Raw genomic sequence first — 17,852 nt, forward strand, 5'->3', positions numbered from 1 at the left:
GATATTCGAGAGGTCAAGGGGCAGAAATGAGTGCAGTTGATATTACTAGGGAGATTGTGCTTAGAAAACTAAAAGGTCTGAAAGTAGATCTCCTGGACCTGATGGACTACAATCCAAGGTTCTAAAAGAGGTAGCTGAAGCAGTTGTGGAGGAATTAGTAATCATCTTTAAAGAATCACTAGATTCTGGCTTGTTTTCAGAGGACTGGAAAATGGCAAATGTTGCTCCACTCTTCAAGAAAGGGAGGCAGAAGAAAGGAAATTATTGGCCAGTTAGCCTGACCTCAGTGGTTGGGAAATTTTGGAGCTGATTGTTAAGGATGTGGTTTCAGGGTACTTGGGGCACATGATAAAATAGGCCAAAGGTCAGCATGGTTGCATGAAAGGAAAATCTTCCTATTGGAATTCTTTGAAGAAATATCAAGCAGGGTAGACACGGGAGAATTCGTAGATGTTGTGTGCTTGGATTTTCAGAAGACCAAGTGCCGCACATGAGGCTGCTAAACAAGATAAGAACCTGTGGTATTACAGGAAAGATTCGAGCATGGATAGAGCATTGGCTGATTGGCAGGAGGCAAAGAGTGGGAATAAAGGATCACTTTTGGATTAGCTGCCGGTGGCTAGTGTTCCACAGGGGCTGGTGTAGGGACTGCTCCTTTTTTGCGTTGTATGTCAGTGATTTGGATGATGGAAGTGATGGTTTTGTGGCCAGGTTAGCAGACAATAACAAAGATAGCTGAAGGGGCAGGTAGTATTGAGGAAGCAGAGAGGCTGCAGAAGAACTTAGAAATGTTAGGATAATGGGCAAAAGATGTGGCAGATTGAATATGATGCCAAGAATTGTATGGTCATGCACTTTGGTAAAAGGAATAAAAAATAGCCTGAAATATCGACTATACTTTTTTCCATAGATGCTCCCTGGCCTGCTGAGTTCCTGCAGCATTTTTTGTGTGTTGCTTGAATAAAAACATAGACTATTTTTGTAAACGGGGAGAGAATTTAAATAATGGAAGTACAGAAGGATTTGGGAGTCATTGTGCAAGATTCCCCGAAGGTTAATTTACAGGTTGAAATGATGGTGAGGAAGGTGAATGCAATGATAGCACTCATTTCAAGAGAACCAGAATATAAAAGCAAGGATGTAATCTTGAGGCTAAAAAAGACACTGGTGAGGCTTTACTTGGAGTATTGTGAACAGTTTTGGGCCTCTATTTTAAGAGAGGATATGCTGACATTGGAGAGCATTCAAAGGAGTTTCCTAAGACTGATTCCAAGAATGAAAGATTATCATACAAGCAGCAATTGAAGAATGGAAGAATGGGGGGGGGGGGGGGTGGAATTCATTGAACCCTGGTGAATGTTGAAAGGCCTAGACAGAGTGGATGTGAAGAGGATATTTCCTTTGGTAGGGGAGTTTAGGACTAGAGGGCACAGCCTCAAAATCAAGAACATCCATTTGAAAAGAGATGAGGAGGAATTTCTTTACCCAGAGGGTGATGCATCCGTGGAATTTGTTCCCACAGGCAGCTTTGGAGGGCGGGACACTGGGTGCATCGAAGGCGGAGGTTGATAGGTTCTTGAAATGAACCTGTTTCAGGGCATGAAAGGTTATGGGGACAAGGCAGGGTAATGGGGTTGAGAGGGAAATAGATCAGCCATGTGAAATGGTGGAGTAGACTCAATGGGCCATATGGCTTAATTCTGCTCCTTTGTCTTATGGTCTCATGCTGGAAATTCAAGAGGGTCAGGGTGCAGAAGTGAGTGCAATTGTCACTTCTAGGAAGAAGGTGCTTGGGAAACTGAAAGGCTGGTCCCTCCCATTGGTGCTGCCTTTCAATGTTTGCTTGGTGGAGGACAAGTTGAATTTCCTACTTCTGCAGGTGCACTTTTTTCGGTGCTTGATGAGTGGGCTGCTACAGGCTTTTTCTTGTGGACACAGTCACGTGTACCATCCATCTACAGAAATGATACTCAGGAACTTGCTTGTTAATTTTTTTTTGTGTGACTGTATGTATACCGGTATCTCTTATGTGCTATATGTGCCTTATGCTGTGCGTGACTGTTGGTACTAGGGTTGGCCTTTGGGGAACATTGTTTTATTTGGCTGAATCTATGTGTATTCACTTTTGATTGAATGACAATTAAATGTGAACTTGAACTTGAAAAGGCAGTGTTGGAAAACGTGCAGCTTGAGATAGGTGTCATGTGATTTTAGCAGTATTTTGAATTGCATGTATTTTAAAGGTCAGCTAGTGAGATTTTGTGTCTTGCTTACTGCGTGACTATCCACACCATTCTTTCATCAGCACAATTTTATCATTTTGTGTTCTATTCTAGGAGTGATTTGCTCAAGTGTCACCATTTTGTTGTGACAATATATTTTCTTAAAATAGCATCCACTTCATAAAGTCTACAGAAAAGAACAATAATTCATCCTTGTGCTCTGCTTCTACTGCATCTTTAAAAAAAGTAGCCTTGATTTGGACATGCTTGTGATTGGTTAAGTCTGTCTAGCCTGTTTATGTTGTGAATTGAATATTTCAGTAGTACTTAACTAATATATATATATATATATATATATATATATTTAGATTAGATTATGAGGATGCTCAGTCCTCGTTTATTGTCATTTAGAAATGCATGCATTGAAAAATGATACAATGTTCCTCCAGAATGATATCACAAGAAAACACAGGACAAACCGAGACTAAAACTGACAAAACCACGTAATTATAACATATAGTTACAACAGCGCAAGGCAATACCATAAATTAATAAAGAGCAGACTATGGGCACGGTAAAAAAAAGTCTCAAAGTCCTGATAGACTCATCATCTGACGCAGGCAGCAGAAGGGAGAAACTCTCCCTGCCATGAACCTCCAAGCACCGCCAACTTGCTGATGCAGCACCATTGGAAGCACCCATCCGCAGCGGACTCTGAGTCCGCCCGAAAACTTCGAGCCTCCGACCAGCCCCTCCGACACAGCCTCTCTGAGCACCATCCTCTGCCGAGCGCTTCGACCCTGCCCCGGCCGTCGAGCAACAAGCAAAGCCAAAGACTTGGAGTCTTCTCCTCTGGAGATTCTGGATCACACTGTAGCAGCAGCAGCGAAGCAGGCATTTCAGAAGTTTCAGCAGATGTTCCTCCGTGCTCTCACGTCCGTCTCCATCAAGTCAGGATTGTGCACGGCACCCTACTTGACAAATAACAGTCATCACCTCCGGAGTGGCCGCTGTGAGCTGCGTCGCACCGCCATCTTCTCCTCCTGAGAAAACTTCCAACTTCATTTGATGAAGCATTCTTGTTTATTTAAATAACTCATGATATTTTATATACAAACGTTGTATAAAAATAAGTAAATTGCATACATCATGATGTTACCATATGATACATGTGTGCCTCAGTTAAAGTAAATGGGAAGTTAGATATGTTATTCTGGACTCCCTTGTTTTATATTTCAAATAGAGTTTATGTCTTAGAGTTACAAAACATAAACGTTGGTGATGAGGTATTTTAAAAATGAATCTGAGATGACTCCCTACCTGTTGAAGCACAGTGAGACATTCAAGTTTTTTAAAAAGTGCAGCGAGACGTTCAAGTTTAAAAAAAAATGCAGCATGTTTCGTTTCTTTACAGCAACGTGTTTTCTTCACAAAAGGAAGGATGATCCAGTAAAAAAGAAAGAAAATGGAAGAATTCACAGGTTCATAAACAGTCAGTACAGGGTAATAATAATCATAAAAAGGGCAGAAATTGCTGACTGCATGGGAGAGAATGATACATTTGATCACACAAAGGTAACTGGATTTTGTATACTGAACAGATTGAGCAGTAATTTAGAGCATGAGTAATAGTTGATGAGAAGCGAGTGCCAGTTTTGCTGAGTGCATTGTATTTAAGGCAGACAGTTTGCTTAGGAGTTTGACTACTCCAACTAACTCAGTGAAACGGGCTTTGCTGATATTGCGAAACTAATGCAGGAACGTTTAGAACCGAAGCCATTGTCGATTGCAGAATGCTTTAGGTTGCATAAGCGGAATCAGAAGGACGAGGAGTCCATTTTAGCTCATGGCTCAATTGAAGAGATTGTCTGAGCATTGTCATTTCAATGATGGGCTTAGTGATACACTAGGGGATTGCTTGTGGAATCTTACAAGAGAACACTCTAAAACAGCTCCTAACAGAAGCACAATTTACATTTAAAAGAGCAGCTGAAATTGCTGTATCAATGGAAACAGCAGACAGAGATATGATAGGGTTGTCAGGATTGAAACTGACCATGTACAAAATAACAATGTCAAAACAGAGGCATGCCTGGCTGAACAAGTTATGTTGCTGTTGTGGCAAGGGCTCACATAAACCAGACCAATGCTGGTTTAAACTTGAAGCGTGCAGAAAATATAACAGAGCAGAAGAAAACTAGCAGAAGAAAAAGGAACCTGAGAAAAGGAAGAACTGAAGTTGAAAAACAGAGAAGCAGGGATCAAAGGATCCAGAGAGATAGAACCTCTCACTGTCTCAGGTCTCCATGGCCACCCAAAATGTCTGGCAGGTGGAGCACATGCTGCAGTTCCCCATTTTTACCAGCGCTAGGATGAACTTGGCCTTAAAGGAGTTTGCCTTGTGTGAGGTTTGAGAGTTGTTTGTAACATCCAAGCTGAGAGTGAAAGTGTTAGAGGAAGTACTTCCAGATCATCTAGGCATGGTCAAAATGAAAGCGTTGGCCCAAAGCTTTGCCTGATGGCTTGGGATAGATCAGCAGATGAAGCAGCTTGCCATGCACTGTTCAGGATCCAACACATCTAGAAGATGCCAAGAGCAGCACCTCTCCATTCCAGGAAATGGCCTGTAATACCCTGGCAGATGATTCTAGTGGATTTTGCCAGACCATTCTTGAGCACGAATTTTTTGGTAGTAGCTTATGCAGCTACAAAGTGGCCAGAAGTATTCCCAATAGCCTACACTACAACCTTGCAAACTTTTGATGTGTTGAGAAGCTTCTTCTCAAGGAGAAGTGTTCCAGAACACTTAGTCAGTGACAATGAACCATGGATTGTTGCGGAACGGTTCATTCCTGAAAGTGAATGCAGTTATACATATTACATCTGCACTGTACCACCCGGCTACAAATAGCTTGATAGAAAGGTTTGTCCAGAGTCTATAGAACACGCTGCGATCAATGTCAGCAGAACACACCACACTGACACTACATCAGAAGTTCGCCAACCTTGCATATCACAATGCAGCACATGCCAGCCGTGCTGTTCTTGGGTCATCCCTTGTGTTCACACTTGGATCTCCTCAGAACCAATCACAGAAGGAGTATGCAGGCAAACAGTTGAGACAAATTGAAGGCTGCTCAAATAAAGGGGTTCATTGTTTCACTCCTGGACAAGCAGCCTTTGCGAGGGACAACAGAGGTGATCAAAAGTAGGTACTTCGAAAGATTAAGAACAAAACTGAACCACTCTGCTACACAGTGGAGATTGTGTTTGATATCATCTGGAGATGACACATTAATTAGTTGAGGAGAGCAGAGTCAATTGTCAGAGAAGAAGTTGGCCAGAGCTGCCAGAATCACTTCTTGCAGTCTCAGAGTCTCAAAGTCATCTCCTACAACTACTGCAGAGGAGATTTAGAAGGATGTTGCCTGGATTGGGGAGCATGCCTTAAGAGAATAGGTTGAGTGAATTCGGCCTTTTCTCCTTGGAGTGATGGAGGATAAGAGGTGACCTGATAGAAGTGTACAAGATAATGAGAGGCATTAATTGTGTGAGTAGTCAGAGGCTTTTTCCCAGGGCAGAAATGGCTAGCATGAGAGGGCATAGTTTTAAGGTGCTTGGAAGTAGGTACAGAGATGTTAGGGGTACGTTTTTTACACAGAGAGTGGTGAGTGCATGGAATGGGCTGCTGGCAGCGGTGGTGGAGGCGGAAACAATAGGGTCTTTTAAGAGACTCCTGGGTGGATACATGGAGCTAAAAAAAATAGAGGGCTATGGGTAAACCTAGGTAGTTCTAAGGTAAGGACATGTTTGGCACAGCTTTGTGGGCCGAAGGGCCTGTATTGTGCTGTAGGTTTTCTACGTTTCTATGTATGCCTTCCGACTTCTGCACCTCCTACCTGATGGTAACAGTGAGGAAAGGGCATGCCTTGAGTGCTGGAGGTCCTTAATAATGGACTCTGCCTTTCTGAGACACCGCACCTTGAACATATCCTGGGTACATTGTAGGCTAGTACCCAAGATGAAACTGACTAAATTACAACCCTCTGCAGCCTTTTTCCATCCTGTGCAGTAGTCCTACCATACCAGACAGTGATGCAGCCTGTCAGAATGCTCTCCATGGTACATCTATAGAAGTTTTTGAGTGTATTTGTTGATATACCAAATCTCTTCAAACTCCTAATAAAGTATAGCCACTGTCTTGCCTTCTTTATAACTGCATCAATATGTTGTGACCAGTTTAGATCCTCAGAGATCTTGACACCCAGGAACTTGAAACTGCTCACTCTCTTCACTTCTGATCCCTCTATGAGGATTGGTATGTTTTCCTTCGTCTTACCCTTCCAGAAGTCCACAATCAGCTCTTTCGTCTTACTAACGTTGAGTGCCAGGTTGTTGCTACGGCACCACTCCACTAGTTGGCATAACTCACTCCTGTAAGCCCTCTCGTCACCACCTGAGTTTATACCAAAAATGGTTGTATCATCAGCAAATTTATAGATGTATTTGAGCTATTGAGCTATGTCTAGCCACACAGTCATGTGTATAGAGAGAGTAGAGCAGTGGGCTAAGCACACACCCCTGAGGTGCGCCAGTGTTGATCATCAGCGAGGAGAGAACGTTATCATCAATCCGCACAGATTGTGGTCTTCCGGTTAGGAAGTTGAGGATCCAATTGCAGCGAGAGGTACGGAGGCTTAGGTTCTGTAACTTCTCAATCAGGATTGTGGGAATGATGGTATTAAATACTGAGCTATAGTCAATGAACAGCAACTGGACATAGGTATCTGTGTTGTCCGCGTGGATAGCCATTGAGATTGCATCTGCCATTGACCTATTGTGGCGACAGGCAAACTGCAATGGGTCCAGGTCCTTGCTGAGGCAGGAGTTCAGTTTAGTCATGACCAAGCTCTCAAAGCATCTCATCACTGTAGATGTGAGTGCTACCAGGCGATAATCATTAAGGCAGCTTACGGTATTCTTCTTGAGCACTGGTATAATTGTTGCCTTTTTGAAGCAAGTGGGAACTTCTGCCTGTAGCAGTGAGAGGTTGAAAATGTCCTTAAATACTCCTGCTACTTGGCTGGCACAGGTTTTCAGAGACTTACCAGGTACTCCATCAGAACTGTAATTTTCAGTTCATCATTTGGTTGGCATTTGCTTATTGCAGATTGTAGCCTTTCACATGTAAAGTAATTTAAAGAAACTGCTGATGCTGGAATCTGAAATAAACAGAAATTCTGGAGGAACTCGGCCAGTCAAGCAACATCTGTGGAAAGAGAAACCACTTCCAATGAAGGCTCTTCAACTCAATGTTAGCTGAATTCTTCCAGTGTTTTTGTTGGTAGCATTTCATATGATTGATTTCAAATATCCTTGAATGTGCCTAAGGCTAATACATCACTTTCATACATACTTTATTTAGAACATGGATATAATCATCTGGGAGCATATGAATCAATTCCCACCTTTCAGAGGAGCTGGGGCAAGTGGAGTACTGACGTTCAAGGGGGCAGAAAGGACAGTCCAGTAGACAAGATATGGCTGAGAAGGTTTTTAAAAATCCAGATTAAAGACTTGCTTTAAGTGCAGTGAATTTAGCAGTAATTTTGAAGTTTGGAATGTGCCAAGTTTGCCGAAGTTGCCAAATTTAATGCTCTGTTTGCAGGTATGGCTTAACATGGAAAGCAAATTGTTATGGTTTAATTTGATTTATAGACTCAAATCCAAGGGCACCTTATGAAATGAAGGAAAAAGAGTACATCAACTCTTCCCTTTAAATTATACATATATTCCCATAGAGATTCTTCAGCATCGGAGTACAAATAATGCTCTTAGATTGTCCCTCTATCTGAACATCTATAATTACAATGAATTAGTGAAGGTGTTTTCAGCATTAGAAGCAAATTATACTGTGCTGAAAATAGGAGATTAAAGCAGAAAAGTGTAAAAGATACTCAGCAGATGAGGCTCGAGAGAGAAATGGTTAATGATTAGGATCAATGATTTTTCATCAGAACTGAGAGAAGTTAGGGATAAAACATTTTAAGATGCAGAGAGGAAGGAAGAGGGTAAAGAAAAAAAAAAGGAGACCTGATATTTTGCAGAGTACATGATAACAGGTATTATAGTGCCAGGTAAAATGTGGTAATCATGGGACAGAGCAATACAGTACAGAAACAGGCCATTCAACCCACAACATCGGCGCTAGACACGATACTGAATTAAAGAAAAGATTAGCGTTATTGGAACAAACACCTTATAGACAGTGGTGGGAATCAAAACTCTTTCAGTGATTGCTGGCACTGTAAATTGATTGTGCTAACCCTACTTTGCCTCTATATGATCCATATCCTTGATCGGAGTATAAGATATAAAAGACGGTCCAGAGCATGTAAAATCTGGAGTAGCAGAATCATTACCTGAATCCAAAATCATGTATTGCATGAATCATTGTGTGTACTGCTTAAGTTGAATGTTATTGGATATTTTCAGTACTTTATACCCTTTCAGGAATATTGAGTGGGTGGTGAGTATAACTGTAGCAAAATGCAAGGAGTACTGGTGTGTACACTGTATCAGTACCAGCAGCAGTTATAGAATATAGGATATAGAACTCTATAGCATGTTACATGCCCTTTGGCTCACAGTGTTGTGCTGACCATGTAATCTACTCTAGAAACTGCCTAGAATTTCCCTGCTGCATAGCCCTCTATTTTTCTAAGCTCCAACACCTGAAACACCTTTATGAATAAAATGTGTAAAATACTATAGAGGAAAAAGCTATACAAGGGCATAAAATTGGGTTGCTTCATTTGAAGCATCTTAGTGGCCCCATAAAAGCTGTTCCTTCACTGAGTGAAAGGATGTCTTTGTAATGTTTTTGGGAATTGGTCATATGTTCAGAAATATTTTCTTTTGTCAGCACTCTTACCAGTGTTTTAGTTGCATCTCACATGGGACTTGGCAGCTTGCAATGACGCACTCTGAATATTGTAGCCAGTTCTGCTGTCATTGCACTTCCTGTACATGATAGACCTTGGTGCAATGCTTGTGCATAATAAGTAAATCTTTTAAAAAATAATTTCTCAGTAGCTTTGTATTTATTCATATTTATATAAACTGGTTTGATTTCTATTGTGCACTTCTAATAGAAGAAAGGAAAATTTTACTTACTAACCAACTAAATTTGAATAATTCAGAAGATTCCATTGGTTTTATTCTACCTAAAAGTAAATTTGAAAATAAAATAAAGGCAGAAATATTACCAGAAAACTTTAAAATAGTAGGCAGAGTAATATCTGTGAAGAAAAGAACAAGATATAATTAAATTAAAAATAAAATATCTCTGGACGCTGGAAATCTGAAATAAAAATGGGAAACGCTAAGAAAATTTAGGTCTGAGACACAGAACCGTTGAAGGATCTTCAACCAGAAATGTTAACTGTTTCTATCTCCACAGATGCTACCTAACCTGCTGCATTTTTTAAAAAATTGAGGTTGTTGGGATCTGAGTTTCTGATTAAATCCTGAGTGAGGGAACTATGATGTGAGAAAGTGCAGTGAGGGTCAAGTCCTCATTGTGAGTGCTTTTCCTGGTCTATACGTCAATCCCAGGAGGAATATAAGGAAGGCTGAAGTGTCCTGAAGATGGAAATCAGGGCAAAAGGTGGTGGTAGGGGGGTGGTGAGATAAGTCTAGCAGAGAGATAAAGGAAGAGTAAGTCAGTAGTTTCTTTGAATATTAAAGGGAAGGTTTAGAGCATATGAGAGCTGATCTTATAAAGTCATGAAGGACATAAATAGGGCAAAAGTATTTTATTTTTTCCCCTAGAGTTAGAAAATCAAGAATCAGGGGCATAGGCTAAAGAAGAAAGGAGAAAGATTTAAGAGGAAGTTGAATGATAACCTTTATACACAAAGGGTGGTATCTGCGGTATGTGGAATCAGCTGCCAGGGAACACAGTTGTGGCAGGTACAATAGTGACTTAAAAGGCATTTTGACAGGTACATAGATTGGAAAGGATTAGAAGGCTATAGGCCAAACATTCGCAAATGGGGCAAGCATGGTGTAACAAAAATTATTTCTAAATCCATTTTGTGTTCTTTCATGCTTCAGCAAGAGGCATTTGCGTATGCATTTGCAAACAAAGGAGACACTGTACTCATGTTAAACCACAAGAAATCACTTCATTAATGATATAAAACATGGAATATAAAAAGAAAACAAAAGGTTAATGAAGTAGCAATAAAGAAAACAAGCTGATACTTATCATCCATTAAAAAAGCTGATCTGCCTGGTCGAACCAAGGTTTCCCACCTACTTCCTAGGCTTCCCCAGTCCTTATGAAAGTCATTGTCGAGATTGTATGTATCATTCCCACAGTAAACTGTTCAATTTCACTAGCCAAGCAGCTACATTGTACTTATTTCATCAATTGTAGCCACCCAACCCCTGTGATGATATTGAGTTTGCTGACTGCAAAGTTCTAAACTCATACTAAGACCTTAAACCCTATCTGAATAAATAACGATGAGTACTCTCACAAAAGAGAGATTACACTGTAACTACCCAATCTTCAATGATTAGTTTACTTCCCTGTTTATTCTCCACAGTGTGTTTAGCTACCACTGCCCACTATTTGAATGGTGGGTCCCTTCTCCCTACCAAGGAGAAGGTACTTACAGCTAACAAAGTAGTTAAAGCACAGTTAATTTATTTTCAGTGATAATAAGTCCAAACAACACTCTTAAGATACATTTAAAATTCACAGAGGATTTCTATGCTCCACATTCACAAATTACAAACTATTTCTAAAGCACAAAGGATTTCCAAAATAGAAAACATTTCTAAAACACAAAAGCTCAAAACATAAAGGATTACCAAATCACAGGCTCAATTCCTATAAACTAAAAATACTTACCAACGAGTTGCAGATGAATTAATTGTCTATTACACAAATTGAAACCAGAGGAATTGGATTCTTGTTCATTCCATGTTACTTCCATAGCTTCATGATGTTCTTTACCCAGTTCCTACTAAAGCTGAACTGCTCCCTAGAGTTATACGCTTTTCTATGCTTACATCCTTTTTTTTACACAAAAGGTGTAAAAGCATCTTGGAGAGATAGATCTCAGACTACTGTTCACAATTTACAATTAATGCTGTAAAGCTAATTTCCTTGAGCACATAAACCTTTCCAACTACAAACACATTAGTTATCTGATATGCTAAATGATATATTTCCATCTGGTTTACAAGCTTCCTTGAACGAAGCAACTTAGAGACAGCTTGTCTATTTTGAAACAAATTAAATAACTAGGGAGAGGTACAGTCGACGTTTCGGGCCAAAACCCTTCGTCAGTCCTGACGAACGGTCTCGGCCCGAAACGTCGACTGTACTGGAAACACAAAATAATTTGCAGATGCTGTGATCAAAGCAACACTTTCAGTACTCTGGATGAACTCAGCAGGTTGGGCAGCATCAGTCAGAAATGATGAGTCGACGTTTCGGGCCGGAACCCTTCGTCAGGACTGAAGAATGAAAGATGGGGAAGGATTTGAAGAATGCTTGTAGCTTCAGTTGAAGGACCAGTAATTTGAAAGACAAAGGGGTGGGGGAGGGAAAGCATTGATGTCATAGCCCTGAAAACAATGGGTAGTAGAAGTCCCTACACCTCATCTCTTGCAAACATTCAGGGCCCCAAACAGTCCTTCCAGGTGAGACAACACATCGCTTGTGAGTCTGTTGGGGTAATCTATTGCATCCGGTGCTCCCGGTGCGGCCTCCTCTACATCGGTGAAACCCAACACTGATTGGGGGACCGCTTCGTTGAGCACCTCCACTCCGTCCGCCACAACAAACAGGATCTCCCAGTAGCCACCCACTTCAACTCTGCTTCCCATTCCCATTCAGATATGACCATACATGGCCTCCTCTACTGCCATGATGAGACTAAACTCAGGTTGGAGGAGCAACACCTCGTATACCGTCTAGGTAGTCTCCAGCCCCTTGGTATGAACATAGAATTCTCCAACTTCTGGTAATTCCCTCCCCCTCCCTTCCTCTATCCCTATTTCACTGTGCCCCCTCCCCCAGCTCCCTCATGGTTCCACCTCCATCTTCTACCACCCATTGTTTTCAGGGCTATGACATCAATGCTTCCCCTCCCCCACCCCTTTGTCTTTCAAACTACTGGTCTTTCAACTGAAAGCTACAAGCATTCTTCAAATCCTCCCCCATCGTTCATTCTTCAGTCCTGACGAAGGGTTCCGGCCCGAACCGTCGACTCATCATTTCTGACTGATGCTGCCCGACCTGCTGAGTTCATCCAGCGTACTGAAAGAGTTACGTTGACTGTACTTCTTCCTAGAGATGCTGCCTGACCTGCTGTGTTCACCAGCAACTTTTATGTGTGTTGCTTGAAATTCCAGCATCTGCAGATTTCCTCGTGTTTGCAAAATTAAATAACTCATCATCTAGTACTACACCTCTGAGCAGCAAAAAAGCAGGTGCAGTTAGTTACATCTTACTTGTCACAGAGTGTCTGAGCTCAATACAGAGCTTCTTTGCAAACCTGTTATTTTTTTAACTTCAGGCTGATTACTGCCTTCCATTTACATTTTAAGAACTGAAGACTGGCTCCAATTTATGACTAGAAGCTAAGCAAAGCAATACTAGTTGTAAATTGTAATACTTGTGGCAAGTCCATCAGCACCTCCACAACATTAAAACAAATGTTTTAATTTTAGTTTGTGTTCTACACTTTTAAACACATTTTAGTCTGTGTTCCTGCCTGCAAGATTAAACTCGCCATCTTAAAAAGAAACAGAACTGCAGATGATGGAAATATCTGTTCTGATGAAATGTCTTTGACCTCCTTTCTCTTTCCGACCTGCAGAGTGTTTCCAATATTTTCTGTTTTTATAATTTGGAGTCTTTTTAGTTCACTGTTGTAACCATCCCTCTATAAGAAAGAAGTTGTTAAGATCAAAGGTATCCCATAGAAAAGATGTTAAGATGGAAAGATTGCAGAAGAGATTTACAAGGATGTTGCTGGGATTCGGGACTGAGTTATTGACAGAAGTTGAACAATTAGGATTTTATTAATTGGAGCATAGGAGAATGAGGGGTGATCTTACAGAGGTGTAAAATGTCATGAGGCACACAGATAGTGTCAATGCACGCAGTCTTTTTTCCCAGGGTTGGCAAGGCAAAAACCAGAGGGTATAGGTTTAACTTGAGAAGGGAGAGATTTAATGGGTACATGGAGAGTGGTCAGCATATGGAATGAGGTGCCAGAGTAGTTGTATGGTTCAGGAATGTTCAGCAGCCAAGTGGGACAGAACTTATGCGGAGAATTTTGGTCTGCATAGACTAGTTAGGCTGAAAGGCTTGTTTCCATGCTGTGTGAATCTATGACTATCGGTTCACAAAAGCCTCCATGGCATCGGTAGTATATACAATAGGTGTTTATTTTAAATAGTTTTAGTGATTTTAATTTTGTTGCTTGTAGCAGACAGATGTACTGACAAGCCAGCATTTATTAGCCATCGATAAATTCCCTTGAAGATTATCCAATAGACCTGTTATGAGTCCCAAGATTTTGACACAGAAATGATGCGGGAGTGCTGATGTATTTTGAAGTCAGGTGAAAGTGTGTGTGTCTTGTGGAGGCTGATGGAGTGGAAGGTGAGAACCAGGAGATCTGGAAAATGGAGGTGTGGGAAATGAGGTGAGTTTATGGAAGAGATAAACCAGTGTAACATGAAACATTAAAGCTGTTTCCTTTGCTGCAGAGAATGCCTTACATGCTGAGTGTTTCCATCATTTGCTGCAATCACCATAAAGGTCAGATATTCTTTTCTTCCATTTGCTGTTTATATGATTTTGTTTTGTGTAACTGGCTGTTAGGTTTGCCGACACAACAATAACTGCACTAATAAAAATGCTCTGTTGGTTTTGGCAAGAGCTAGCAATTTGATGAGATATAGAGGTGAGCCTGAGTATAGAGTCTGGATGTGGCCTGGAGCATTGGAGAAATGTAGGTGTAGTCACTATTATTTAACAGAAGGAGACAAAACTAATCTGGAAATTATAACCCAATGCATCTGTTGTAGGAAATCTGTAAGATTCTGACAAAGCACAACATGGGAAAATGAAAGTATATAGGTCTAGAAGATTTAAAATGTGTTGGAAGGCAAAAATCAAAGGATTGCTGTTAGAGATTATCTTTCACAATGGCTGGGATGGAATCTCCCTCATACTAGTCTTTTTTTTATTAATTCAGATAAAGTCTACAGGGGAAGCTGCATAATCTTTGTGGAAAGAAGGTGAATCAGTTCATTCAAACCAAAGAGGATGTTTCTTGGACTTCATGTAGGATATTGTGTGCCATGTTTCTGAAAAATATAGATAGGGTTTACCACAATTATGCTTGTATGCTGTCTGATATGCAAAAAAGCCAACAGCATAGGCCTTGAAAAATGGTTCTTCATTAGAGCAGTGAGGTTAATTGCAATATGGTGCCAATGTTTTAAAATCATGTGCATTGCCTAGGTTGCACTTGCTTCAAGTTGTTCAAAATAATTTATTGTCGAAGTACATATATGTCACCATATACTACCCTGAGTTTCAAATCATGCAAACAATAAAAAAAAATAACATTGAGATCATGAGTTGTAGAGTCCTTCAGAGTCTATAGATTACGGAGTCAGTTCAGCATTAACATGAGTGAAGTTACTCATGCTGTTTCAGGAGCCTGACGATTGTAGGATAATAAGTTTTTTTCTTGATCCTGGTGTTATGGTACCTAAGTCTCTTATACCTCCTGAGATGATGGGGGTCCTTGATGATGGATGCTGCTTTCTTGTGGCAGTGTTCCTTGTAGTTGTGCTCAATAGTGGGGAGGGATTTCCCTGTAGACTGGGCTGTATCCACCACTTTTTGTAGATTTTTCCATTCCTGGGCATTGATGTTTCCGTACTAAGCCACGATGGAATGTCTGAAATCTCTTCACTGTGCACCTATAGACATTTGACAAATTTTTAGATGGCGTTGCAAATCTACACAAACTTTTAAGGAAGTAGAGACCCTGTTGCACCACCCTTGTGATGGTATTTACATACTGACCCTCTGATGTGGTAATGAGAAGGAATTTAAAGTTACTGGCCCTCTCCACTTCTGATCCCCTAATGAGGACTGGCCTATGCACCACTAGCTTCTTCCTCCTATCGTCACTGATAACCTCTTTGGTTTTGCTGCCACGAACTGAGGGGTTGTTATTATGGCACCTTTCAACCATTGTTTCAATCTCCCTCCTTTATGTCGATTCATCACCACCTTTGACTTGGCCAACAACAGTGGTGTCATCAGCAAACTTAAATATGGCATTAGTGTTGTACCTAGCCACACAATCAAAGGTATAGAGTGAGTAGAGCATGGGACCAAACACACAGCCTCGTGCACATTGCGATGCTGGCGGAGATGTTGTTGCCAATCCGTAATGAGGTCTGCAAGTAAGGAAATTAAGAATCCAGTTGCACAGGAAGGTATCTAGGCCTAGGTCTAGTTTAGTAATTACTTTCGAGGGGATGATAGTGATGAATGCTGAGCTGTAGTCCTGATGTATGCATCTTCATTGTCCAGATGTTCCAGAGCTGAGTGAAGAGCCAATGAAGTGTGCAGTTTTGGTCTCCAAATTTGAGGAAGGACATTCTTGCTACTGAGGGAGTACAGCGTAGGTTCATAAGGTTAATTCCCGGGATGGCCGGACTGTCATATGTCGAAAGATTGGAGCGACTGGGCTTGTATACTCTGGAAATTAGAAGGCTGAGAGGGGATCTTATTGAAACATATAAGATTATTAAGGGATTGGACACGCTGGAGGCAGGAAGCATGTTCCCGCTGATGGGTGAGTCCAGAACCAGAGGCCACAATTTAAGAATTAGGGGTAGGCCATTTAGAACGGAGTTGAGGAAAAACTTGTTCACCCAGAGAGTGGTGGATATATGGAATGCTCTACCCCAGAAGGCTGTGGAGGCCAAGTCTCTGGATGCTTTCAAAAAAGAGATGGATAGAGCTCTTAAAGATAGTGGAATCAAAGGTTATGGGGATAAGGCAGGAACTGGATACTGATTGTGGATGATCAGCCATGATCACAGTGAATGGCAATGCTGGCTCGAAGGGCCGAATGGCCTACTCCTGCACCTACGGTCTGTTGTCTATTGAAGTGGCATTTGCCACTGTGATGGTAGGCAAGTAGGAGTGGATCCAAGTCAATCCTCAGGCAGGAATTGGTATGTTTTATCACCAACCTCTCAAAGCATTTCATCCTAGTGGACGTAAGTGCTCCTGGACGATAGTCATCGAGGCAGGTTACCACATTCTTATTGGGCACCAGTATGATTGAAGCCTGCTATACGCCTGTGGGTACCTCATACCACTGAGGCAAGAGGTTGAAGATGTCAGTGAACACTCCAGCCAGTTGATTAGCACAGGGCCTTTTGTACTCAACCAGGTACAGTGGGCCAGATGCTTTTCATTGGTTTATCTTCCTGAAGAGTGCTCTTCCATCAGCCTCAGAGACTGAAATCACGGGCCATCATGGGCGGTGTGGGTTATTGAAGGTGCCTCCATGTTTGTTCAGTCAAAGCAAGCATTGAGCTCATCTGGGAGTGAAAACTTGTTGTCAATTATTTGTTGTCAATTGTCAAAAAATTGTCCTGACGAAGGGTCTCGGCCTGAAACGTCGACTGCACCTCTTCCTACGGATGCTGCTTGGCCTGCTGCGTTCACCAGCAACTTTGATGTGTGTTGTCAATTATGATGCTTGGTTTTGCTTTGCGGGAGGTCCAGTGGTTCACTGATGCAAAGGTAACTCATCGAGCTTTTGAAAAGCATACAAAATTATGACTTAGGAAGTTAGCTTTCATGATTATAGATGGACCTGGAGTTCTGCCAATGTTCAATATCAAGTTGGGCATGTGGACTAACTGGAAGAGTATAATAGGTTAACGTTATAGCAGTTAACATTCGGTAATTAGCCTTGTTTGCTTGGAGGGCAAATAACAAGCAAGAGAGCAGTTGAATCAATTTCTATTTTTCCACATTGTACCACGTATTTTTAATCACCTCCAGTAAAGACCTTCTACACACCTGTACATATCTTCCTTATGTACTGAATAGATGCATTACTTAAGTAACAAGGATTTCAAGAAAAAAAATGCTTAAAACTTTATTAGAGCAAAAGAAATAAAAAGCACACTAAATAACATTAAGAATGGTTAGAAATTATAAATTTAATAATATCAGGAAAGTCAGGTGAAAAAGAAGAGATCCGTAAAATAGAATTAGAATTTGTTCATATGAGACCATTTTACACAACCTATTAAAAGCTATCAAGGGAAATTAAACACAACGTTCAGCTGTATTTGCTTTATGCTGGATACAGGCATAGTATCATTCTCTAAAGGGTAATAAGGACTGATTAGCTTCTAAGGACTAGGAAATGTCAGATTCATTAAACACCTGCTTGGGTAAATGTATGTAAGTGTCAACCAAAATGAAGAAATGACACAGACCTGCAGGAAAAATCAGAGGTTGTAAATTAAATGGTTTAAAAAAAATTA

The 17,852-nt window shown here is 41.0% G+C and overlaps 1 protein-coding gene across 2 annotated transcripts in view; it reads left to right on the forward strand.

Moving 5' to 3' along the window:
- LOC134345666 (janus kinase and microtubule-interacting protein 1-like) overlaps window positions 1-17,852 on the forward strand; it is a 394,868-nt gene that overhangs the window by 46,003 nt on the left and 331,013 nt on the right. The window lies entirely within an intron of this gene.

The sequence above is a fragment of the Mobula hypostoma genome, chromosome 4, assembly GCF_963921235.1.
Source record: "Mobula hypostoma chromosome 4, sMobHyp1.1, whole genome shotgun sequence".
Taxonomy (NCBI): domain Eukaryota; kingdom Metazoa; phylum Chordata; class Chondrichthyes; order Myliobatiformes; family Myliobatidae; genus Mobula; species Mobula hypostoma.